Source organism: Mizuhopecten yessoensis, unplaced genomic scaffold (assembly GCF_002113885.1).
Source record: "Mizuhopecten yessoensis strain PY_sf001 unplaced genomic scaffold, ASM211388v2 scaffold10685, whole genome shotgun sequence".
Classification (NCBI taxonomy): domain Eukaryota; kingdom Metazoa; phylum Mollusca; class Bivalvia; order Pectinida; family Pectinidae; genus Mizuhopecten; species Mizuhopecten yessoensis.
In genome coordinates this window covers 454400-481934 of record NW_018408670.1, presented here as the reverse complement: position 1 = coordinate 481934, position 27535 = coordinate 454400, and the positions used below count along the sequence as shown (strand labels likewise).

General features: G+C 34.9%; 1 protein-coding gene across 1 annotated transcript in view; it reads left to right on the top strand.

The window, feature by feature from the left end:
- Positions 1–10575: 10575 nt before the first annotated feature.
- Positions 10576–27535, top strand: part of LOC110461805 (LIM homeobox transcription factor 1-alpha-like) — a 44047-nt gene continuing 27087 nt past the window's right edge. Inside the window, exon 1 of the mRNA XM_021515475.1 lies at positions 10576–11114. The gene's annotated coding sequence lies outside the window, so the exon portion shown is untranslated. The remainder of the gene's footprint in view (positions 11115–27535) is intronic.

The window sequence follows — 27535 nt, the reverse complement described above, 5'->3', positions numbered from 1 at the left end:
CAGAAAGATTCTAGTACATACATTCTGAAGACACAATCTAATACATACAGATATGTTCTACCAAAGAAACATTCTACCATACAATACATTTAACACATTCAGATAAAGAATACATATATACCAGTTATAATCAGGAATACTTAATGGACATTTTTGATAATCAAACCTTACCATTGCTATCAAAAATGAACCTTACGAATAATCAATAAAACTTAAGTAGCTAATCCTACCATTGACTGCAGGACCCCCGTTTCGTGAGGTTATCGTCCTGGTAATTGTCAGTTGTTGGTGGAGAGTTGATAGAACGGCCTCAATGCTGAATGTCGACAACGAGACATATTTTGTTATATTTGGTTGACTTTTTTTATATTCTGGATCTTGTTTACTTATTTAATTAAATAACAATTCGCCGGTTATAATGTCTAATAACTCTAGGTTATATCACTCTGATACAGTAAACTGTTAGCAGTCATCTCGGAAATGGCGACTTACAACTTCCAGTGATATTTCTATACGTTCCCCGTTTACATTACGGGATCTGTATCGACTCTATAAAAGAGATTTATACCCTCTTTGCAAAAGAATAATTTATGTCTGCATTTGAACTCTATTCGATAGCCTGGCGCACACCTGACAGTCAACAGCGAGTTCCGTCGGTAAAGGGGTGGGGGTCACCATTACCATAATTGGCGAAAATGCAAATGTTCCCTTTTATCTTTTATTATCATATGGTCCTATCTTATCTGCATTCACAATCTTGACAAAAACTATCTGCAGTTTACAAACAGGTATGTAACTATTGGGATAATGGTACTTCAAAGTCACGCTACACAACTCACACAAATCGTTGAGTTAGAGTCACGGGTAATTTGACATAAGTTTGTGGTCCATGAAATTCGGGAAAATATAGAAGCAAAATGTTTATGTAGTCTGTTGGCAACTGAACAATTTCCTCACTGAATTTATGTGAAACGTAGTTCAAACTACCAAGTCTCCCTGGAGGGTGTGTACAGGTACTTACCCAGGCTATATCTGGGGTGTCAGGATCCACCGTCAGTAAGGGGCGACATAACAGCACATGTTTGGAGTTACAATTACAGCCAATGACAAAAAAATCAAAAGGATTTCTTATTCTTATAAATTATATACAAACAGCTGTTTATTTTTTAATTGTTTGAAATTCTTTCATCTTGTATTATATCGTATATTTATTCATATCCTCGCCATTTACTGACATTTATTTAATGGCTGCCTTTCCTTTGAAGTTGTAAGTATGCATGCATGCACTCATTTCATAGAATTTTACCAAAACAAATATTTCTAAAATTTACTCTTACATTACAAGGCGTAGCAAAGCTATTCTTCCTCCAAGCTATGTAGATATTAGGAAATTGTCTTATTATGTAATGTGAAATAACAAAAGGGGTATTATGAAATTTGTTATACACAATTCATCGTTTAAGATATTCTTTCAAATTATCATATTTAAATTTTAAATGGATAACGATGATTATTGGGTACCTGTATTTTGTGAGAAGCTGCCAGCATCAACTGTTTTCTCGATCAGGTGTTGTTGTCAATGATATGTCGATTTCTAAGTCACATTATGGATACGTGATATATTTTGGGGCGAATTTTATTGACATGTTGCAGTATAAAAAAGTTCAAATGGTCATATAAAGATTTTAACTAATCTTGTAAAATAATAAGACTTACTAAGAAGACTCAAGAATAATACCAATTTTTGAAGATAATTTTCACAAAGATAGCTCCATTTATTTTCAATATCTTAATCCATGCATAAATATAAATAAATAAAGTAAATTTCGCTTCAATGTGCTTTGATTTTATGGAAATATAACTTATATTCAGTGGATGATTCCCAAGTTTTATAAAACATTAGTTAATTTACCTTATGTTAATTGATTGACGAATTTGCTCAGAATTATCATATTAAGCCACACAAAAATTTACGACATGAATATTTCAAACCGATACATATCTCGAGAGATTACGCAGCGAACAGGAAAATGTGCCAATATTAAAAATGAATAGCACTGCGCACAATCAGGTCTAAACACAAAAATATGGCCCAACCAATATTGTGCTTCGTCGAACAGTTAATTTCTGGATTAAGTATTAGCCTTGTACCGAAAAAAACACTTAGTTGCATAGTAAAGGAAAACTTTGGAAATTATATAAGATATAAGAAAAGTCAATTACGCGTCTTTAGAGAAGAAAAGGTCAAGATAAGAACATGATATTGTTTCTGTTTATTGCCACCAAAATAGAAATATCAAACAAAACTATATCAGTTATGATCCATTTAAGACCACGTATATGCAGATTACATTGCAATATGTACATCAAATTCAGACATGTCCTATCCGTCCTGGAGACGAACTGTTTATTGATCAATTATTGCTGTATGTCATTGTTGCAGTATCGATAAATACACAATTTAATCATTTAAATACAAGATAAAAGTCTGTACTAACAACATGTGCATTTCTGTACAAACATGTTTTCACATAGGAATTCCATATTCAAAGTAATAGGTGCGGTTCTAGGATTCGCTTGGTATGGTTTTATAGATAACACATAACAGTGGTGGCTTTTTATGTGTATCATACACCTGATTTACATAACTAGTTAAAAGAAAGAAGTCAAACGATATATGCATACTTAGAGAACAAAAGATACCTTATGACTCCAGAATCTAAAGCAGACGTAATTTCAGAGATTTAAAAAGAAAAAAAAATGAAAAAAAGGATGTTTTACCCCAGATTTTACCTAGTTAATGAAGGCTTATTATATTGAGTGTTCATAGTGCATATATGTGTCTGTAGCGTAGCCGTTACTGAATGACGAAGAAAAACAGCACAAATCCCCATCAGTTAACCTGTAATAAGATGTAATAGGTAGCTGAAATCCGAAATAGGTTACCTGTAATAAGATTATCACAGGCCGTAGAAATCACCAACAGTTATCTGTTATAAGATTGTCACAGGCCGTAGATATCACCAACAGTTATCTGTTATAAGATGTCACAAGCGGCAGAAATCCTCAACGGTAAATCTTTAATAGAGGGACACAAACAAGTAGAAACGACCAAATTGACCTGTTCTGTATGGTAGACAAAAAGAGAAATCTATTACTTATTCCAGGGAGACACAAACAAGGAAAACACCAAACAAAGTAACTAACTGGTCAATATAGCTAGTTCGTCCATATAGGACTCATGAATGGTAATAAGGTCAAAAGAATAAATATCTATATCAAAGTTATTCAAAAGACATATGTAGGAGTACAACATATCTGTACAAAACTATGCAAATTTGGCTACAGCAAATAATTTATTTTGAAACTGGTATCTTTTGAAAAACTCTCTAGACCTAGTTAGATTTCCAACTGTCTGGCTCCTAGCGACACCGATGGATCCTAGATTGACGAAACAGCTGTGTGATGCAATGCAATTCATTTTAAGCCTACTGTATCTATTACCAACGTTTTAAGGGACAATCACCCGTGTATGCCATTTATTCATCCATCTAGGACGGATCAGTGTTAATAATGTCAAAAGAACAAAATTCCATGTCAAAAGTAATCCCAAACATATATAGAAATCTCAAGGTAAAGGTTCCCATAAAACCGTTTATTACGTTACAAATTTGATCCTTTTGCTTGCAGAAGATAACTTATTCTTAAAACCTAGTATTTTATTTAAGAAAAGGGTACCAACAACTTAACCTATAACATCACCGTTGTCACTATTGTAAAATAGTTGTATCAGTCCCATTTAAAAGGAATATTCCATTGAAATCAAGTTTTTTTGTTTGTCAAAATTGTAGTTTTTCGAAATTTAAATATTTGTTAAAAGAAAGGGAGATAAAAATCAAGAAAAAAATATGGAGCCGAACTTGGTATTTTTACATTACAAAGCCTACACTTAATCAATCTTGTCCTACTGGAAATGTCAAATGCAGCATAAAAATGAGTATCCAGTTTATAGGCCGCAGAACATGTAAACATCTTGACAGTAAAGATTACTCAGAAGAAACTCCCTCTGATTGTTTTATCTTCTATACAGAGGGAGAATAGTTCAGGTAGAACAGCTCTGATTGTTTATCTTCAGTACAGAGGGAGAATAGTTCAGGTAGAACAGCTCTGATTGTTTTATTTTCTATACAGAGGGAGAATAGTTCAAGTAGAACAGCTCTGATTGTTTATCTTCAATACAGAGGGAGAATAGTTCAGGTAGAACAGCTCTGATTGTTTATCTTCAGTACAGAGGGAGAATAGTTCAGGTAGAACAGCTCTGATTGTTTTATCTTCTATACAAAGGGAGAATAGTTCAGGTAGAACAGCTCTGATTGTAGTTCAGGTAGAACAGGTCTGATTGTTTTATCTTCTATACAGAGGGAGAATAGTTCAAGTAGAACAGCTCTGATTGTTTATCTTCTATACAGATGGAGAATAGTTCAGGTAGAACAGCTCTGATTGTTTTATCTTCTATACAGAGGGAGAATAGTTAAGGTAGAACAGCTCTGAGTGTTTTATCCTCTATACAGAGGGAGAATAGTTCAGGTAGAACAGCTCTGATTGTTTTATCTTCTATACAGAGGGAGAATAGTTCAGGTAGAACAGCTCTGAGTGTTATATCTTCTAAACAGAGGGAGAATAGTTAAGGTAGAACAGCTCTGATTGTTTTATCTTCTATACAGAGGGAGAATAGATCAGGTAGAACAGCTCTGATTGTAGTTCAGGTAGAACAGCTCTGAGTGTTTTATCTTCTATACAGAGGTAGAATAGTTCAGGTAGAACAGCTCTGATTGTTTTATCTTCTATACAGGGGGAGAATAGTTCAGGTAGAACAGCTCTGAGTGTTTTATCTTCTATACAGAGGGAGAATAGTTCAGGTAGAACAGCTCTGAGTGGAACCTTTCGTCGTGGTTATAACTAATATAGTGGTACACATCACCTGAAAGCGTGTCTGACAAAATTCCAAGCTGTAAGCTTTTGGCCAACCTGGGGACTAACAGTCCACCGGCAGATTCAACTACCTTGTTACGTTAAATAATCTTTGGAAATACGAGTAAGGATGCATTTCTTTTAAATGTTAGATTGGTTGGTGTTGGAAGCCAAAACAAGTAAATGTTTTGCAAACTCCAGTTCCATGTCTTAATAACCTTCAGTGACACTGTAAAGACGACGCCAACAAGCATCCCCAGTCAGACTACTATAGGACGAAACAGACATCAGAAATCCTGTAAAGAGTACCTGTTGTAAAACTACTAAGAGCAAACAGCCAATCTGTTTATAGGACAACACAAACAAATAGAGAAATCCACTAATTAGCCTGAAAATGGACGACACAAACAAAAAGAAAAATCCACTATAATTGACCTGTTATGTGACGAGATATCAAAGTAACAGAAATTATTTACTTCTTCAAGTAAATGAAATGAGTGTGCTGTATCCCGCTACATGATAGAATAACGCCCTGTAGGATATTTTCTTGGAGCCTTACCGTAGAGTTCAGGTAGAAATCACTCGCTTCATATTTTCCTGAATCTTTTTATTTCCAGTACCGTTAATGCATACCTACCATATACCAATTTTCTAGTGTTTTACACATATACGTGTCGATGTTTTTGTTGTTAAACAGCTGTAGGACTACGAACCATAGATAATTCAGAACAGTACAATGAACACATGTTTATATCATATTTTACCTCTCGTACCACCTTGTAATATTAACAACAAAAATAATACTTCCTCGATTACATTTGCAAAAAAAGGTCACTTTCTATTATACAAGGAAATAATTCAGTACACAAAAAATACATAGCGCACACAAACATATACACATCTAGTTTTTATAGATTTCTAAGAACAATATAGAAGTTAAACACCTCGCTAATAGAAATATTTCTTTCTATAATATAAGTGAGTTGAAACTACTTCCGTAAATCGCTTAATTATTCAGATTAATCTAATAACAAAATTACGTAACGTAGAAGTAGTGGTAAGGATGCAATAAGTGACCCAATATACCAGTTGAAATGTCCGAGGATGTGTGTCATGACAATTCATAGCTGTGTGACGTGTGGTGGGAGGGGTAACTGTGACGTCCAGTGATGTGGCAACTGAAACATCCGGTAAAAGTGGTAACTGTGGCGTCTTGTGAGAGTAGTGACTATGACGTCCGGTGAGAGTGGTGACTGTGACGACCGGTGAGAGTGGTGACTGTGACGTCAGATGAGAGTAGTAACTGTGACGTCCGGTGAGAGTGGTTCATGTGACGACCGGTGAGAGTGATGACTGTAACGTCCATTGAGATTTGTAACTTTGACGTCCGTTGAGAGTGGTGTCTATGACGCCGGTGATGGTGGTAGCTATGACGTCCTGTGAGATTGGTAACTGTGACGTCTGGTGAGATTGGTAACTGTGACTTCCAGTGAGATTGGTTACTGTGATATCCGGTGAGATTGGTGACTGTTACGTCCATTGAGATTTGTAACTTTGACGTCCAGTGAGAGTGGTTTCTATGACGCCCGGTGATGATAGTAACTGTGACGTCCGATGAGAGTGACTAATATATTATATATATAAGACGTCCGGTGAGAGTGGTGACTGTGACGTCCGATGAGAGTGGTTACTGTAACGTCCGTTGGGATTGGTTACTTTGACGTCAGGTGAGATTGGTTACTGTGACATCCGGTGAGATTGGTGACTGTTACGTCCATTGAGATTTGTAACTTTGACGTCCAGTGAGAGTGGTTTCTATGACGCCCGGTGATGATAGTAACTGTGACGTCCGGTGAGAGTGACTAATATATTATATATCTAAGACGTCCGGTGAGAGTGGTGACTGTGACGTCCGATGAGAGTGGTTCCTATTACGTCCGGTGGGATTGGTTACTTTGACGTCCGGTGAGATTGGTAACTGTGACATCTGGTGAAAGCGGTAACTGTGACATTCGGTGAAGGTGGTTACCGTAACGACCAGTAACAGTGGTAACTGTGACGTCCGGTGAGATTGGTAACTGTGACGTCCGGTGAGATTGGTAACTGTGACGTCTGGTGATATTGGTAACTGTGACGTCTGGTGAGAGAGATGACTGTGACGTCCGGTGAGAGTGGTAACTGTGACGTCTGGTGATATTGATAACTGTGACGTCTGGTGAGAGTGGTAACAGTGACGTCCGGAGAGAGTGGTAACTATGACGTCCGGTGAGATTGGTGACTGTGACGTCCGGTGAGAGTAGTAAATGTGACGTCTGGTTAGAGAGGTTATTGTGATGTCCGGTGAGAGTGGTGACTGTGACGTCCGGTGAGAGTGGTGACTGTGACGTCCGGTGAGAGTGGTAACTGTGACTTCCGGTGAGAGTAGTAAATGTGACTTCCGGTGAGAGTAGTAAATGTGACGTCTGGTGAGATTTGTAACTGTGACATCCGGTGAAATTGGTAACTGTGACGTTCTGTGAGAGTGGTGACTGTCACGTCCGGTGATATTGGTGACTGTCACGTCTGGTGAGATTGGTGACTGTCACGTCCGGTAAGTTGGTTACTGTGACATCCATATATTTGTAACTTTGACGTCCAGCTAAGGTGGTTTCTATGACGTCCGGTGAGAGTGGTGACTGAGACGTCCAGTGAGAGTGTTTTCTATGACGTCGGTGATGGTGGAACTATGACGTCCGATGAGGTTGGTGACTGTGACGTCCATTGAGATTTGTAACTTTGACGTCCAGTGAGAGTGGTTTCTATGACGCCCGGTGATGATAGTAGCTGTGACGTCCGATGAGAGTGACTAATATATAATGCAAAATGCTCGTATTACGTAGGAAGGACAGAATGTTTTTAATTTGTTTGTTAAACATGACATGGGCTTTTTTCGACATAAGAAGATTATCATTAACACTGATCAGGAAAGTGTTAATGTAGTAGTCACATACTACATGCCTAACCAAGCCAGTACACTATCACAGTTATTTTAAGTGCTTTGCATTGCAAATATACGCACAGTTTGCTCATTTAAAAGTTATTTTGATAGTACCGGAATGCTTCTATCCGCTTCATCGATTCCATTTTTTTACTTTAACATTAAATTATCAGTTTGTAATGGGACACCTCACCAAAGCAAGGCTACACATACTTCGGTGATATCTGTATATGTTGTTACACAGTTAAATCCCCAATCGTTGTTAGTAAACACAATCAACCAATACTTTAAGAGACGTAACTTTCTAAGTAATAGTTTTCCTTCAACGTTTTAACGTATTTCCAACGACAGCAAGTCTTGCTTGGGTCGTATCATAACTGTAACATTTACTCTCCGTATTATGAAATAAAGTATCGGACGGACTGTGATATCGGACGAAACAGAAGTTATACATTAAAGACCTTCGTCTAGACTGATCAGCTCACAGTCCTAACAAGGCTAGTCACACCATTGTGTAGCCCTTCTAATCTGGTTTCGCTCTTAACAATTAACAAATTTGTTTAGCACATAGCGTGTGGTTAGTGGATTAAATTAAACTAAACTAGCCCTGTTACCGTATTTATGTAAGGAAGGCTTTCACTGCCCCACTCGGGTAACCTGATCATCTTATTTATGAGACATGGAAAATGCATTGACTCATCAAGATCACAATATCTTACAGAAACGTGACAACATATAAAATAAGCACGGTATCATAGGCATTAAACAGGGGCAAACACGCCCGATATGTTATATAATTTGTTGTCAACACACTTGATGTTAAGATTAAACCTACGCATTTAATGACGATATAATCAAGACTGACTTTGGGTTGTGAGCAATCCTTTTTTGTTGCTTGTTCATCAGTGTAGAAATATATATTACCTAACTAGGTCAGTTTATACACATACATCATAGATGTGGGTAGTTTAATGTGATCTCAAGATATATAGTCTACATTTTCTGCTTCATATAGAAACAAAACTCTAATTCAGTTAAAAAGCACACGTCATCATAAACACTAGCTTCAATAATATTCTATCACAAACACCAGCTTCAGTAAAACGCCATCATAAACACTAGCTTCAATAATATACTATCACAAACACCAGCTTCAGTAAAACGCCATTTTAAACGCTAGCTTCAATAATATATTATCACAAACACCAGATTCAGTAAAACGCCATCATAAACACTAGCTTCAATAATATACTATCACAAACACCAGCTTCAGTAAAACGCCATTTTAAACGCTAGCTTCAATAATAGATTATCACAAACACCAGATTCAGTAAAACGCCATTTTAAACGCTAGCTTCAATAATATATTATCACAAACACCAGATTCATTAAAACGCCATCATAAACACTAGCTTCAATAATGTACTATCACAAACACCAGATTCAGTAAAACACCATCATAACACTAGCTTCGATAATATACTATCACAAACACCAGATTCAGTAAAACACTATCATAACACTAGCTTCAATAATATACTATCACAAACACCAGATTCAGTAAAACACCATTATTCACAAACACCAGAATCAGTAAAACGCCATCATAAACACTAGCTTCAATAATATATACTATCATAAACACCAGATTCAGTAAAACACCATTAAAACACTAGCTTCAATAATATACTATCACAAACACCAGATTCAGTAAAACACCATTATAACACTAGCTTCAATAATATACTATCACAAACGCCAGTATCAGTAAAACACCATCACAAACACTAGATTCATTAAAATACTTTTATTACACCAACTTCAGTAACTTCCCCATACTTTATACTAGCGTCAGTAAAAGAAAGTGTTTGAGCCAATTTAACATACAGTTATAATTTCTCCGTGCGAATATATCAATAAAACTAATGTACTACATGGAGTGATGAGGAAAAAATCTCGACATACTTAATAAACCTGCTGGCGTAAGTGTATTCTCTCCCCAATAATTAAGGTCCCAGTGTAGTAGAGAACAGCCATTCTGTTGAATCCACACACAGGACACGAACTACTCTATGCGCTATTCAGAAATCTTTGTCTTTTGTTCTATTTTAAAGATTTCGGTTGCTCTAATAAAGCTTATTAGCAGGGATAAACTGTCCTTAGAGGACGACCTAAATGCCAGTGATCACCACCAAACAGGCTATGCCTCTAGTAGTAACTCACCAAGGCCCTGCATTGTTTGGTCAGCTTACCGATCAACCATTGTCACCAAACTTGTAAATAATCACATGTATTTACCTGGCTGATTGTATAATAAAAACATGGAAACATAAGTAAAGAAAGTTTCTAGGTATAGTTATTATAATGTACCAGTGACCAGACGACTGGCCTGAGACATGTTAAAGCTATCTGTACAATGGTTTTACCCGTCCTGCTGGTGTCTGCATGTTGTATATATTATGTTCGTGTTTGTTAACAATCGCTGTCACCAGTGCCTATTCACTCATATTTACAGTCTCACAATACCTTCTCAAACTTTTCTTTTAAGCGACAGTTTGCGGGACCGAGCCCGTAGTGTATTATCATATTTGCCCAATTGTACTCGAATGCAAGGGTCTTCACGGATCAGAGGACTTCCATTATCGTAGGGTGCAACGCTAGTTTTTCTTTCCTTCGCGATCGACTGGCTGTCGATAAAGCAGTTTGACTATGTGCAGTCGACTATTTTGGTAGTGTTGATATAAACAATATGCTGAAATATAATCTCACCGTGAAAAACTACTAGAGCTGCTTGGAATTTAAATTTGTATATCAGAAGCAGGAACGATCGAATTGAATCTCGATAAAAGGTCTGTCGTGGCTTTAAATGCCCCAGTGTGAAGACTGTACTGTGACTGACGGGTCGGTTTGGGGTTGTTTGGGACCGGGGCGCCGATAGGACATGTGTGGCTGGTACACGGACCGGTAAGGACACACGCTCGCCTGGACCAGAACTAGCTACGTATACCTATTTAAAACATGCATTTCAGCGTGGCGAGCTAGTCTGTACACAGTGACACACACTTGTAGTACAGGTGAAATAATGACAGCCTGATACACAGGTGATCATATATATATATATGATACATATACAGGATACACTTAGGAATCAGGATCACATAAAAAGGTAAGTTATGATTTATTTTATTTCTGTATTTATTTATAATATATTTTGATCATATTTGTATCGATATAATTTTATCCGGAGTTTTGTTTTGGACAGAGCCCATGAAATACAGTGTTAAAGGGACGAATATGACAGCGATCCGAAATGGGTTCTGTTCATATCATAACAAAAAGTGTTACTCAACTACAACAACTTGATTGTATGAACTAGTCGGATATAACAACATTCTACGAAATGATACACAACTGGACCATGTTTATATCTTACGATTAACATGTAATTGACAACTAGAGGTGTCATTGATATGTTCTTAATGGCATCTCATGTGTAAATAATCGATGTCAAGCAAATAGAAAATTAGTGAATTATAGTATTAAATGCAGTTTAAAAACAAATTAAACAAATTAACAAATTAAACAAATAACAAAGACAGTTATTTAGTTCATGGTTATTTTCCTTGTTAATACAAATAAATTAAACAAATATCTATAAGTTTCAGGGAATTATTTCTATAAATTACTAGGGCTCTTTACAAAATATGTATATTATAAATTATTATAATTTGTTTATTGCAAACTGACGTTCGACTTACGGGTGTGTGTTTGAACATAACGATGAAGAGTGCAACCAAGGCAAGCCTACTATGCATACAAACAAGAAAAGCAGAAAGGTGCACTAATAGGAGTGACGTTATTATCATACTATAAGTGATAGTCCTTCCACAGAATTCTTAATAGATGTGCAACGCGCCGTATGTAAACTATATCATAACAGGATCGCTAGAGACTTTACGTAGACATGTTTTAACATTGTCACACACACATAAAACGTTAATTATGTGATTGTAAAACAGAAGGGAGCTTTCAAAGATAATTACGACATTGTGAGGTAAATATTTATGATATATATGATATCATTCGACGTCCTATATACATACATGTTAAACTCGCCATTACTGTTCAATAATAAATTATACAAAAGGAGAAAAGAATTGTTATTTTGAGATGTTCCTTATTTTAAATCAATTTTATATTCACACATATATATTTATATAAGTGTCTATTTCCAAACAGTAAACATTGAATACCAGGAATGTATTCAAAAGTAAAACAAAAAATATATGTATTTCACTATTTGAAAGAATATAATTGATAATTGGGGAATACTATCAATATCGATAATGTAATATCGTTTGGTAGGGGGGATTTTCAGTTTAAAATGAAAAATCATAAAATATTACAATCTATAACATATATTTAACTCAACAAACAAATAAGATATCATAACCTCTGCATGTCTATTATAAATAAAATCCTAAACTCGACTTATCTCAAATGTAGGATGCAGCTTTGATATTTACTAATAGATACAGAAGGCCAAAATGAATTAAAATGCACCATACAGCTATTTCTTCGTTTTAGTAATGATATCCTCAACTCCACACATCTATAGTGTAAGATACCCTAAGCGTGACACATCACCTATATAAGATATCCTAAACCCGACAGAGGGGCTATAAATGCAATGTTAAATACAATGGACGGGTGAGTACACTCCTGAGCCAGACTTGTCGTAATCACTGGGTCAGTAAACGTTGTATATACAAGTTGTGACCAGGTCAATTATAAATTCATCATTATTGTTCTAACCTCACTCCGGCCTAATTAATAACGTCAGCTGTACAACCACGGACGTTACGTGTTCCTCTTGACATAGGTGTTAACACGAACAGGTGACAATAAATAGCACACAGCCATTACTTCCTTGTTTATCACCGGTTTTTATGTTTCGTCTGACCACATTATAATCCCAGGCCCTTCTCTGTTAAATAAATAATAAACGTATTGGTTACAAGGTAGGTTAGTATTTCGTGAAGTAATGCAAAAAGTATTCTTAGCGTTGTTGATGGCTACTACAGAATAATGATGTATATGAAATCACACATTCAAAGAAGGGATATCAAACTGGAAATTTTATTTTAATTAATTATTCTTTTAAAACATAAATTCAATTTTAGGTTGATAATTTTTTTATCAAATGTTTCATACAAACAAATGACTGATTGAATATATCAAAGGTTATTACTTACTAATTCCTATAATCATATTTCATCACAAAAATAATGCCCTGAAATGATCGCTTAATTTAAAATAGAATATTCATTTTTCAAATTACAAGCAACTACTGAATATTAATTTACTCAGACACAAAATGCACTGGACAGCCGTTTACATAGTACAACTTATAAAACAAAAAAACATTTTAGCTGATGTTCGAGTCTTTTGTTTAATGAAAAGGTAGGCTGACAAACCACTGATAACCATTCTCCAGACAATTATTAGGTAATAAAACATTATTAGGAGGCATAAAACAGGAATCATCTCTTTGTGTGTGTAGAACACTCATCCACTAATTATCAGGATGAACACTCTCTTCACAATTATTAGTTATTAATTTGAAATTATTACTTTTTGATAAGATAGAAAAAGGTCATTTAACGTTCCTGTATGATACAAGCATGTATCCCCTACTGGGTAGTGAGTGTTGGCTGGATCTCCTCGTCTCCGAGTTCATATTCCATATGGGATTTTCCCTTAGACTTCATACTTAAAACAATAACATGATTTCGAGGAAGCTATTTCAACTGATTCTGCAATCTCAAATATTTCATTTGTGACGCATTTGAGACATTATATATATATAGGTCCATTTGACATTCCCCATCTAATGCACTGGTTATATTTGTTACAAGACGTTAACCAATAATTACTGCATGACATGTGTCAATGGTTATAGATGTTATTTCGACGTTGGGGGTATTAGTTAGTCAGGAAAATCAGGAAACTCGGTTTGGTAAGGACTTTATATTGTTTCGAGTATTAGCATTATTCCTAGCAATTAAACCAGTATCTAATATGTTTCAAGTAAAAGAATTATTCCTGGCTTTTAGGGCATAAACATCACATTGATGGAGCCCCCGTACGACAAAGAAGAAATGTTTCGAGTATAAGAATAATTCATAGTATTATTATTGCTTAATTCATAGTATTATTGCTTATATTTAAAATGACAAAAAATAACTCCAACCGAACACAACCTGTATAACATTTTATGTAATAACCAAATTCATATCAATACTTTTATAGAGTGAAAACCAATACACATTTTGTAGTTGGAGGAACCAAATATTAAAGTATAAGAAAATGGTGGTAGTAAAAGACAGGCAGGTGTAAACAGGGATAGGAAGTATTTACACCTGTGTATTATTTACCTGCTTATTTTTACCTGTGAAAAATGACTGTGTTTTCCATTAAATTTAACGTTACGATATATTTCCAATGGAATGCATTACTGTTAGTGTTTTATGGATTTAGAATGACGTGGTTTTGTGTTTGTGTAACGTGCTTGCACTGCGATGGAAGCTGTAGACGGGTCCTGCTGACACACGCGCGCAGTCCTGTCAAAGCCGATACATCTGTCGGGTAGCCAAACACTGCCACTGATAACCATAGAAAACACCCTTACATTAGTTTAAATCGTCACCAAATGATCGAAATTACAATTCCAATCCCAGCGTTATTTTAATAGTCCATTCATATATTTGATAAAGGACGAAGGAAGAGAAATAATATACATGATTATCAACCCTGATAGAGTCATCATGATGTCTACGGTAACTGTAACGAATCAATCAAACATTTCGATCATTTTAGCATGAAATATTTATTTGTATTGTTATTGCACAATTTAATTATTGATCGAGATGTATCATTATACTGGGGAGAGTTTTCGGAACACATTTGTTAGGCTTATTTACTGGTGTAGTCTGGTTGTCTGATAATTACAAAACACCGACGATAGTGTGCGTGTACCATACTTTATGTTTAAATTTTATGATAGTATGTAGTATACCTTTATACTTACATTACGTAGTATATTGTAAAGTTGAAAATAATTTGTGCAACATTTTAAATACAATTATAACTGCATGAAATTATAATTGTTAACATAATGTAAGCAACTATTTGATAAATTAAATAGTTTTTAAATATATGTTAAATCAACTGATTTAAAAGAAATAAAATTTAAAAAAATATTTTTATACAGAACAAGAAAATGTGCAATCCGTTTTTATATTAATTGTTTTCGTTTTGAACCACTTTAGCTAGCAGGACTTACAGTAAATGACAGGTGCTAGGGTAAATCAATAAAACTCGATATAGACATTGTCATCCTCGTCAGCACAAAACCTTTAATTTGTATTTTCTAAATAAACATTTATGCAAAGAAAATAATAAATCATTAAATGAATTCTTAGTTTAGGTTTTATTGCATCCTTATATTTATATACAAGCAGGTATATTAATATATATTAATTATAAACAGCAAGCCCACTTTCGTATAACAATGCCGACCCCACCAACAAAGTGAATAAGACAGGGTATAAATCTTTAACCATATAGAATAAAGGTAAATCGCTGAATGTTAAATATAAACTATATAATTGATAAAAAAAAATGCATCTAGACAGCACTGGAAACCCTGCAATCTGATGTATATTTTATAATATTTCTAGCTAGCAATGAATGATCTTGACTAACTACACATGTTGGGAGCTACTAAACATAAGTGTATACTATGTATATCATAGGTAGACTAACTACACATGTTGGGAGCTATGTATAGCATGGGTAGACTAACTACACATGTTGGGAGCTACTAAACATAATTGTATACTATGTATATCATGGGTAGACTAACTACACATGTTGGGAGCTACTAAACATAATTGGATACTATGTATATCATTGGTAAACTAACTACACATGTTGGGAGCTACTAAACATAATTGTATAATATGTATATCATGGGTAGACTAACTACACATGTTGGGAGCTACTAAACATAATTGTATAATATGTATATCATGGGTAGACTAACTACACATGTTGGGAGCTACTAAACATAATTATGGATAGACTAAGTAGATATATGTAAGCAAAACACAAGTATTGTATTATGCTGGCACGAATTAAAGAAGTTAATCTCTGTAAACTAAACATTAATTGTATAATTGATGAAATCGATTGTTAACTGAAGCAAAAATCATAACTCCAAATAGCGCATCTATTGCAGGAGTGATTGATTCACCCTCCATAAACACGGTTTGAGTGTGGAGGTTAATTTAGCAGTACATCTGTGTTAGTCCCTACCGCTGTAAACACCTGATTTAGGTATATAGGAGGAGTGGGGTTGTAAATGTGAACAGTATATATACAGAGTATGTAGATCCCTGTGTGCATGGCCAATATCTGCATTTATTTCTGTCCTCCTCATTATCCTCGTTACCCTGCAGATGTGACTGTGCATATCAAGTGGCATTACTGTTTACCAGCTTTTGTAATGTACATACCCGCTATTATTTAAATCAGCGGAAATCAATCGTCACACATTTAACTTCAATCCTACAAGTCAGACACAATACCAACAAATACAGCACGGTAATTGTGTCTGAAGGTGGTCGGCTTATTATCATGCCGCGTGTAAAATAAAAATGTATCTATAAGTATTAAGTAATAATTTGCATAACATACCTAACGCATGATTTGTGTATCGTTTTTACCAGCAGTTATCAGTAGTATCTTATAGATTACATTTACAGATAGGTACACGTAGCTGTTTAATTGTTTGTAGTTACCATTAGTAACAATTAGTGTGTTATATAAATAGCGCTGTTATAGTTATATTTTAGTCTAATGTAAACACAACTCGTACTGTCAGATAGTTTCTCTCAACTCAACCAACGATTATTTTTTCATGAAATTGTAAATAAAAATAGCAAACTTTTTTTATTTTATCATACAATAACCACAAATCTGTAATTTTATAAAGATGTATCATGCTGCAACTACAATCAAATAGGTTTTTAAACCGTTGTATCATGTAACATGCATATCAAAAATAAGTAACTTTTCTATATAAATGAAATGAGATATTGGTGAACAAGTATTTTTATTTTATTAAGTATCTTATATTGGCAAACAATTATAATTTGTTTATTTTTATTTTACCTGCTATATTTCTTTCATTGTTCACACTATCGACGAAAGACTTTTTAATACAACATATGCTGGAAAACAAATACATCCTTTTTTAATACACAACGAGATATCAGCAAAAATCTTTATTTTTTCTAGTGTTTCAATCTATATGCACAAGCATGTATCTTTTTTTCTGAACTATAAGCTTTTTCGACAAACAAGTATATTTCTATGCCAATGAATCATGTTTTATTGACAAACAAATTTCATTAAAGTTATGATGGTAAATTTACAAGTATATTTAAGATAATGTTTCATATTAAAACTACAAACAATTATATTTATGATAATATGTCATAGTAAATCTACAAAAATGTATGTTTATGATAATGTATCATGGTAAATCTATAAAAATGTATGTTTATGATAATGTATCATGGAAAATCTACAAAAAATGTATGTTTATGGTAATGTATCATGGAAAATCTACAAAAAAGTATGTTTATGGTAATGTATCATGGAAAATCTACAAACAAGTGTATTTATGATGATGTATCATGGCAAATTGACAAACAATTATATTTATAATAATATATCATGGAAAATCTACAAACAAGTATATTTATGATAAGGTATCATGAAAAATTGACAAACAAAAATATTAATGATAGCGTATCATGGTAAATCTACTAATAAATTTATAATTATGATAATGTATCATGGTACATCAACAAAAATGTATGTTTATGATAATGTATCATGGTACATCTACAAAAATGTATGTTTTAGATAATGTATCATGATAAATCTACAAAAATGTATGTTTATGATAATGAATCATGGAAAATCAACAAAAAAAGGTATGCTTATGATAATGTATCATGGAAAATCTACAAAAATGTATGTTTAGGTTATGTATCATGATAAATCTACAAAATTTATGTTTATGATAATGAATCATGGAAAATCTACAAAAATGAATGTGAATGATAATGTATCATGGTAAATCTACAAAAATGTATGTTTAAGATAATGTATCATGGTAAATCTACAAAAATGTATGTTTATGGTAATGTATCATGGAAAATCTACAAAAATGTATGTTTATGATAATCTATAATGGAAAATCTACAAAAATGTATGTTTAAGATAATGTATCATGATAAATCTACAAAAATGTATGTTTATGATAATGTATTACGGAAAATCTACAAAAATGTATGTTTATGGTTATGTATCATGGAAAATCTACAAAAATGTATGTTTATGGTAATAAATCATGGAAAATCTACAAACAAGTGTATTTATGATGATGTATCATGGAAAATTGACAAACAATTATATTTATAATAATGTATCATGGTAAATCTACAAAAATTTATGTTTATGATAATGAATCATGGAAAATCTACAAAAATGAATGTGAATGATAATGTATCATGGTAAATCTACAAAAATGTATGTTTAAGATAATGTATCATGGTAAATCTACAAAAATGTATGTTTATGGTAATGTATCATGGAAAATCTACAAAAATGTATGTTTATGATAATCTATAATGGAAAATCTACAAAAATGTATGTTTAAGATAATGTATCATGATAAATCTACAAAAATGTATGTTTATGATAATGTATTACGGAAAATCTACAAAAATGTATGTTTATGGTTATGTATCATGGAAAATCTACAAAAATGTATGTTTATGGTAATATATCATGGAAAATCTACAAACAAGTATATTTATGATAAGGTATCATGGTTAATTGACAAACAAGTATATTTATAAGAAGTATTACATTGATTCTACAAACAAATACATAATGATAAATATATGTGTATCATGGTAAATTTACAAACAAGTAACTTAATTATAATGTTTAATCATATGTCGGCCTTTTTATTATTACACGGGTATCACGCTGTACCGATGAATCAAATTTATCAAATATATCAACAGTTTGTGGTATGGTAAGTTATGTGTATGACTGAATTAAGAAACAGATAATTGTCTATAATGACGAAATACAATGTGCACTCATGTGAAAAAATGTATATCTGACGGCATATTGATATGTTATATAGGTATACCACTATCCGTAAACACATCGTTTTGCTGACGGTACTTAACTTTACTTTAATGCACCAGGGGTAAAAACAATTAATATAGCAAAAGTGAAAACAGACGATTGGCGTTTAACGATGTCGTCTTTTAACATAAATTTACATATAATGTTATTCTGTATTCTTCAAAAATATCACCAATTAGGATTATCTTGGACAAGGATCATTCTCAGTTTGTTTTCACATGTTCACATATTCATTTTAAAATATAATTTATAAGTGTTATAAGGAAAAACTAAACAGCAAACAGCACTTGTTGAAATTGATCATTACACAATCTGACATCAAAATATAAACACAGAAAGGTATTCGTATTGCATTCCCATGTATTTTGGTAAAAATGTTTGAGCGATATCTTTTGGTGTTAATTGGGATTATTAATGACATTGTCACTTAACTATTTTGAAATATAAAACATAATGATAGTGACATAATTTGATGATCTAGTCCAGATGGAAATCCTCAGTGCGATAAAAGACAGTCTTAATATTTATCACGCAGTTTGAAACAATTTAAAAAGTGTTTCCTTCTTCCCTCCATTTGGAAAATATCAAATCTTTTTTATCTGAAGTCTATTATACCAGTGTTATATAATATATGTCTGATTCGTAATGAGCTAGTATTAAACGTGTCAGTTCTGTTTGAACAATGCATACATCAAGTTAAACCGAGTGATAGAATAGGGTCACACTCCGTATTGTTGATTGTCCATGTGTCACTCGGGAGAGATAGGCACTGATCAAAATAGGAATATATAAATAAATCTAGGAAATAGAACAAACATAGTACGAAGATGTTCCCTTAACATTCCTGATCCAAGATACAAAGTTACTGTCATATATGATAAAAGTAACCAACAGGTCAGTTACAGGAACAGTGTTCGACAGTCAGTTGGTATGTGACAGGAACAGTGTTCAACAGTCAGTTGGTATGTGACAGGAACAGAGTTCAACAGTCAGTTGGTATGTGACAGGAACAGAGTTCAACAGTCAGTTGGTATGCGACAGGAACAGTGTTCAACAGCCAGTTGGTATGTGACAGGAACAGAGTTCAACAGTCAGTTGGTATGTGACAGGAATAGTGTTCAACAGTCAGTTGGTATGTGACAGGAACAGTGTTCAACAGTAAGTCGGCGGATAACAGAAACAGTGATCAACGGTTAGTTCGTATGTGACCGAAACAACAAAACCTTATGCAGTGTGAATCTACTCTATATCTATAACTTACACAGTGTATACAGTGTAATACATTGGTGTGTCACTATAACGTATACAATGTAATACATTGGTGTGCCACTATAACGTATACAGTGTAATACATTGGTGTGTCACTATAACTTATACAGTGTAATACATTGGTGTGTCACTATAACGTATACAATGAAATACATCGGTGTGCCACTATAAAGTATACAGTGTAATACATTGGTGTGTCACTATAACTTATACAGTGTAATACAATGCTGTGTCACTATAACGTATACAGTCTAATACAATGATGTGTCACTATAACGTATACAGTCTAATACGATGCTGTGTCACTATAACGTATACAGTCTAATACGATGCTGTGTCACTATAACGTATACAGTCTAATACGATGCTGTGTCACTATAACGTATACAGTCTAATACAATGCCGTGTCACTATAACTTATACAGTGTAATACAATGCTGTGTCACTATAACTTAGACAGTGTAATACCTTGGTGTGTCACTATAACTTACACAATGTAATACAATGCTGCGTCACTATAACTTAGACAGTGTAATACCTTGGTGTGTCACTATAACTTCCACAGTGTAATACGATGCTGTGTCATAATAACGTATACAGGATAATACATTGGTGTGTCACTATAACTTACACAGTGTAATACAATGGTGCGTCACTATAACTTATACAGTGTAATACAATGCTGCGTCACTATAACTTACACAATGTAATACAATGCTGCGTCACTATAACTTATACAGTGTAATACATTGGTGTGTCACTATAACTTACACAGTGTAATACAATGCTGCGTCACTATAACTTATACAGTGTAATACATTGGTGTGTCACTATAACTTATACAGTGTAATACAATGCTGTGTCACTATAACTTACACAGTGTAATACAATGCTGCGTCACTATAACTTATACAGTGTAATACATTGGTGTGTCACTATAACTTATACAGTGTAATACAATGCTGTGTCACTATAACTTACACAGTGTAATACAATGCTGCGTCACTATAACTTATACAGTGTAATACATTGGTGTGTCACTATAACTTATACAGTGTAATACAATGCTGTGTCACTATAAATTATACAGTGTAATACATTGGTGTGTAACTATAACTTCTACAGTGTAATACAATGCTGCGTCACTATAACTTATACAGTGTAATGCAATGCTGTGTCACTATAACTTACACAGTGTAATACAATGCTGCGTCACTATAACTTATACAGTGTAATACATTGGTGTGTCACTATAACGTATACAGTGTGCTACAATGCTGTATCACTATAACTTACACAGTGTAATACAATGCTGCGTCACTATAACTTATACAGTGTAATACACTACTGTGTCACTATATACACAGTGTAATACAATGCTGCGTCACTATAATAACGTATACAGTGTGCTACAATGCTGTATCACTATAACTTACACAGTGTAATACAATGCTGCGTCACTATAACTTATACAGTGTAATAGATGGGTGTGTCACTATAACTTATACAGTGTAATACAATGCTGCGTCACTATAACTTATAGTGTAATACATTGGTGTGTCACTATAACTTACACAGTGTAATACAACGCTGTGTCACTTTAACTAATACAGTGGTATACACTACTGTGTCACTATAACTTATACAGTGTAATACATTTCTGTATCACTTTAACTAATACAGTGTAATACACTACTGTGTCACTATAACTTACACAGTGTGGTACACTACTGTATCATAGTACAGTTAACATGATGCCTGCTAATCTTGAAGAGTATGTTACTGTACTAACTCGGAGTCTTGCTATACAAACATGGAGTCTGTCACCTGTTCTATCACCTGAACTATGACGGTGCCTTTAACTGTACAAATGCGAAGTCTGTTTCCTTTACTAACGCGGTGTCTCCTACATGTAGTTTACTAGCGCAGTGCCTGGTATTGTAACTGACGCGGTGTCTCTTATTTTACGTACGTGGTTTCGTTACCTGTACTCACGCGGTGTCTCTTACTTTACGTATGTGGTTTCGTTACCTGTACTCACGCGGTGTCTCTACTAACAGGGATGGTCTCTATTTCTTTACTTACTCAAAGTTTCTTACTTCACTTACGCGGAGTCTCTTAAGTTACTTACGCTAAGTCAGTTATCTTTACTAACGCGTAGTCAGTTAACTTTACTAACGCGGAGTCAGTTATCTTTACTAACGCGGAGTCAGATACCTTTACTAACAAGGAATCAGTTACCTTTACTAACGCGGAGTCAGTTACCTTTACTAACGCGGAGTCAGTTGCCTTTACTAACGCGTAGTCAGTTATCTTTAATAACGCGGAGTGAGTTATCTTTACTAACGCGGAGTCAGTTACCTTTACTAACGCGGAGTCAGTTACCTTTACTAACGCGGAGTCAGTTACCATTACTGACGCGGAGTCAGTTACCTTTACTGACGCGTAGTTAGTTACCTTTACTAACGCGGAGTCAGTAACCTTTACTAACGCGGAGTCAGTTACCTTTACTAACGCGGAGTCAGTTACCTTTTCTAACGCGGAGTCAGTTACCTTTACTGACGCGGAGTCAGTTACCTTTACTAACGCGGAGTCCGTTACCTTTACTAACGCGTAGTTAGTTACCTTTACTAACGCGGAGTCAGTTACCTTTACTAACGCGGAGTCAGTTACCTTTACTAACGCGGAGTCAGTTACCTTTACTAACGCGGAGTCAGTTACCTTTACTAACGCGGAGTCAGTTACCTTTACTAACGCGGAGTCAGTTACCTTTACTAACGCGGAGTCAGTTACCTTTACTAACGCGGAGTCAGTTACCTTTACTAACGCGGAGTCAGTTACCTTTTCTAACGCGGAGTCAGTTACCTTAACTAACGCGGAGTCAGTTACCATTACTAACGCGCAGTCTCTTACTTTACTAACGCGGAGTCAGTTACCTTTACTAACGCCGAGTCAGTTACCTTTTCTAACGTGGAGTCAGTTACCTTTTCTAACGCGGAGTCAGTTACCTTTACAAACGCGGAGTCAGTTACCTTTACTAACGCTTTAAGGTTTACCTGGGCTGGTGAGACTGTATCAGCCCAGATCACAATCCCTTTCACTGCACCTGCCCTCTGCCACACAACATTGACAGACGAATCTGTCTCGATTGATATCTTGAAAGACTGAAGCATACACACAATGCAAACGCTTGAAGGATTATGTCTTCGGCGCCTCTTTATGTGAAATGTGTACCTGTGTTTTGCATAATTTTAACAAGAATTTGAATTTCAAATTCGCTAATCCACTTGTCCTTATGACTGCTGAATGGACCTGTATAATATTTTCATTATACATAGATGATATATATTTTAAGGAAGGAAGCTAGGGTATCACGATTGTGTTATCCCGTACATAAAGCCTGGGTCGTGAAGACCTGTAAATAAATGATAAGATGTAAACCCATTGTCATGGTTTATGGCTTTTTCATACGTTGTATAAAATTGCAAGTCGTCTAATATGTATTAATATGACAGGTAACACACGTGTACTTTAGTGAGCCTTACTCGCTGAGGACTGGACATCAGCTTATATCACAACTACCAGGAGGTATACATTTTCACAGGCGGAGGGATAGGGATTAAAACACGGTTTGAATGAAACGGCGTTTAGTATATTTTCCATGCTAAATAGCGGTTATTCGTTGTTGGAGCCAGTCACTCATATTTTAGTGCACTCAGGTCATAGACTATCCCCTAGATTTCTCTCTCATACTTTGAGTAGAACTTTTTAGAAGTCATAAGTTTATAAGGCTAGGTAACTGTGTTATAAGGCCACAGTCAGAATGTTACAGGTGTAGGGACAAATCGTTGTGTATCGAGTCGTCCCAAACTAACAGCTATCTAGTTCGTTAATTAAGACACACGATAGGACAATCAGTGGAAGCACGTGCGTGGCTTCATCAACCACATAACACAGCAGCCTCCTGCGATGTGAATGTTTCCCAGGTTTTTGAGGACTAAACCAATTGAAGTTTCGACCTTACTAATTAAGTTATCGAGAAACGCTGCTACTGTACTGAAATATCTTCGTTTCTCACACTAAATCAAAATATTTTACGTACCTTCGACAATGAGTTTGAAAGTACCCAGATATACTTTTTGACATTTCGCTTTAATTTGTCAATTTTACCAGTGAGGTGGTAACACGCCAGCTCGGTAGGGGAGCGAGCTTCAGACAGGTGTTACCGCGACTCACCATATTTTTTGACAGAAGACGTTTTTCACGATTATAATTTTATGTACATATCTATCAATTCATTAGGAGCCGTTCTGACATCATTATTGTTTCTGTCTACCGTACAATAAAGAGTACACGTGTGTTCCAACACAAGACAAAAACACATTCGGCTTGATGGATGATCCGGGCGGAGTGTGTAGAGAGCCTTCCATTCATGATTTCGGGTGAAGGTCATCATAATCTGTCATAAACCTTGTCAGTCTTACATCCTCATACATCCCTCCTGTCGTATTGTCTGTCTAGCGTACGCATAGTTCCCTTTTGTCTTCTATGTCTCGTGTCATAACAGTATCCTTGTTGTCTTGTCATTGTGATGTTCTGTAAATTTGTCCGTCTGATGTCCTTAAATATCCCTGCTGCTGTGTTGCCTGTCTGGTGTCCAAACATATCATGTTGTCATGCTGTCTGTCCGGTGTATCCCTGTTGCCGTTTTGTCTGTCTGATGTCCTAACATATCTATGTTGACGTGTTGTCAGTCTTGTGTCCTATAACATATTTCTCCGTTGCTGGACTTTCGATGTGGTGTCCTTGCTTGTTCGGTTTTTAACGTCACTATTTATAACTCAGTCCCGGTCAGCGTCCTACTTACGTACATTTTAGAACTCAGTCCTAGTTTTGTCCTGCTGACGTCACTCTGTACCACTCACCTCAACATATTGACTTCATGAAGTCCTAATAAGTACTGTAAAAAATCGGTATCAATTGTCTCATTAACGTTATCAGCGTAATAACGTCATCATTTATAGCTCAGTCATGTTGCATCTGTATAACATTATAAATCTGAAGTTATAAATCCCCATTACTTGAAGAGAATTATTTTGTATGCAACTGCATGTTAAGTAATCGCATAAACCAGTTCTTAAACGTTTATTTGAGAAAGTTTATTTCGACGGAAATCGTTTGTCAAGTTCTGGTTAGGAACGAGACATTACCATCTTACGTACCTCACACTAAATAGTGTTCGTATGATTAAAACATGAGCTCGGTACGCTAGGTCACCTCCTTACGTACATCTCCATATGTCGCTACACCCACAATCATTTCACTTCCGGCTAGACGCAAAGATAAAATCAAAGATCGTAGATTTTACATTGAGGCTGATACTCAGAGTTTATAGACAGGGGCGATCCTTTACTTTCATGAAATTCTTAATCCCATTTTTCTTTTTTAAGTGCATTAACAAGCAGTACAACTAGCACTTAATATAATACGAATGATGTTTTATTTAAATAAAACGTCGACAATTTCACATTGTACCCCCGTCTGGTCCCCCGCCTCCAACTTTAAATGCAGTGTTCTCGGGGCCTTTAGATGACCCCGATTTTCAATCATGATCAAGATTTTTAAATCTTAAAAGAAGAATGAGGAAAAGCGAGTGTTAACCAACAGGTTGATGATATCGGAGGCAGAAAACATGTCGGCTTGTTTTTTGTTTGTTTTCCAGATTCTATCATATAATTGTTAGCCCATTTTTTCAGGATTTCCCAATAAAACAAGAAAAGTGACTTTTTCTTTGATCTAGCCATGCGAAACTTGAACAAAGCATTTTTGTGTAGTTTGAATTTAATCGGAATAATTATGATTGCGGTTGTAGCGTACAGATAAGCATGCAATGTGGGGCACAGCATGTGCACGACTGCATTCTATACGGCTATGGTGTTTTTATAAGGTTTGTACTCTAAGATGCTGTCACAACTCAAAACTTTCCCAATATATATGTATACCTGTACTGTACAGCAGAGAACCTTCTCACGTTGTAAACTATTTTAATTAACTATATCAGATTCTGTAACACTGATTTAGAATATTTAATTTTGACTTGGGACCCAGTGTGAAACAGTTACACTGGCAAGTGTGTGGGTATTTGTAACGCTGAGATACTAGAGGTATAGCTGTGCTTATTTCCCTATTAACACTAGAACGTCTCAGTGCTGTAGACGATACATTTCCATATATACAAGCAGGGCTGTGATAAAGCCAGGGTTATATTTAACATAAAACTCGACTATTTACTGTTCTAACGAGGCGTTTACAAATACATATGTCATAGCGTTATGAATATCATTACCTTTCACCATCGCCAGATTAACATCAAGAGATATATCCCGAATTTCTAATGCAATGTTCTACAGATGATCAGTGAATCAGGGACTCCGTGACAATGGTAAACTCGCACTAGAACTCCTCAAAATCGACGGCTTATTTCTTTAGTAAATTAAAAACTACGTTTTATCCATCAGAAAATGTTTGCTTTTAAAAATCTCAAACATTATCTGATGTTTGTTATGCAATGGTTAAGAGTCGTGTAGTTCCACCTACGGGGGATACGATTGAAGGAACCTGCACGGTATATTTGGCCTACGCATCACAAGTATTTATGGAAATATTGAAGTATTTCCCATGCATCCAAATCGCCATATATTGCCCAACCAATAGCTATTCCAATTGGACATAAAATGTAGTCCTGTGTTAATATCTTTCAATTTTCATTCTATACTCACCTACCAACTTATAATGTTTCTGGCAAAGCATAACACAAGAATGTATTGTACAGGAGGTTTCAATCGCAAACTGATTCGGGTCTCTGTCATAATACTGTGACGTCAAATTAAAACTTTGGCGGAAATTCTCGTGATTTCCTGAAGACGTCTGGCCTTAAATATTTGTATAGATGTAGATGTATCATATACACGAGACCTCTTGCTTCGCACATAGTGTGTCAGAGTGTAAATAAAAAATTAA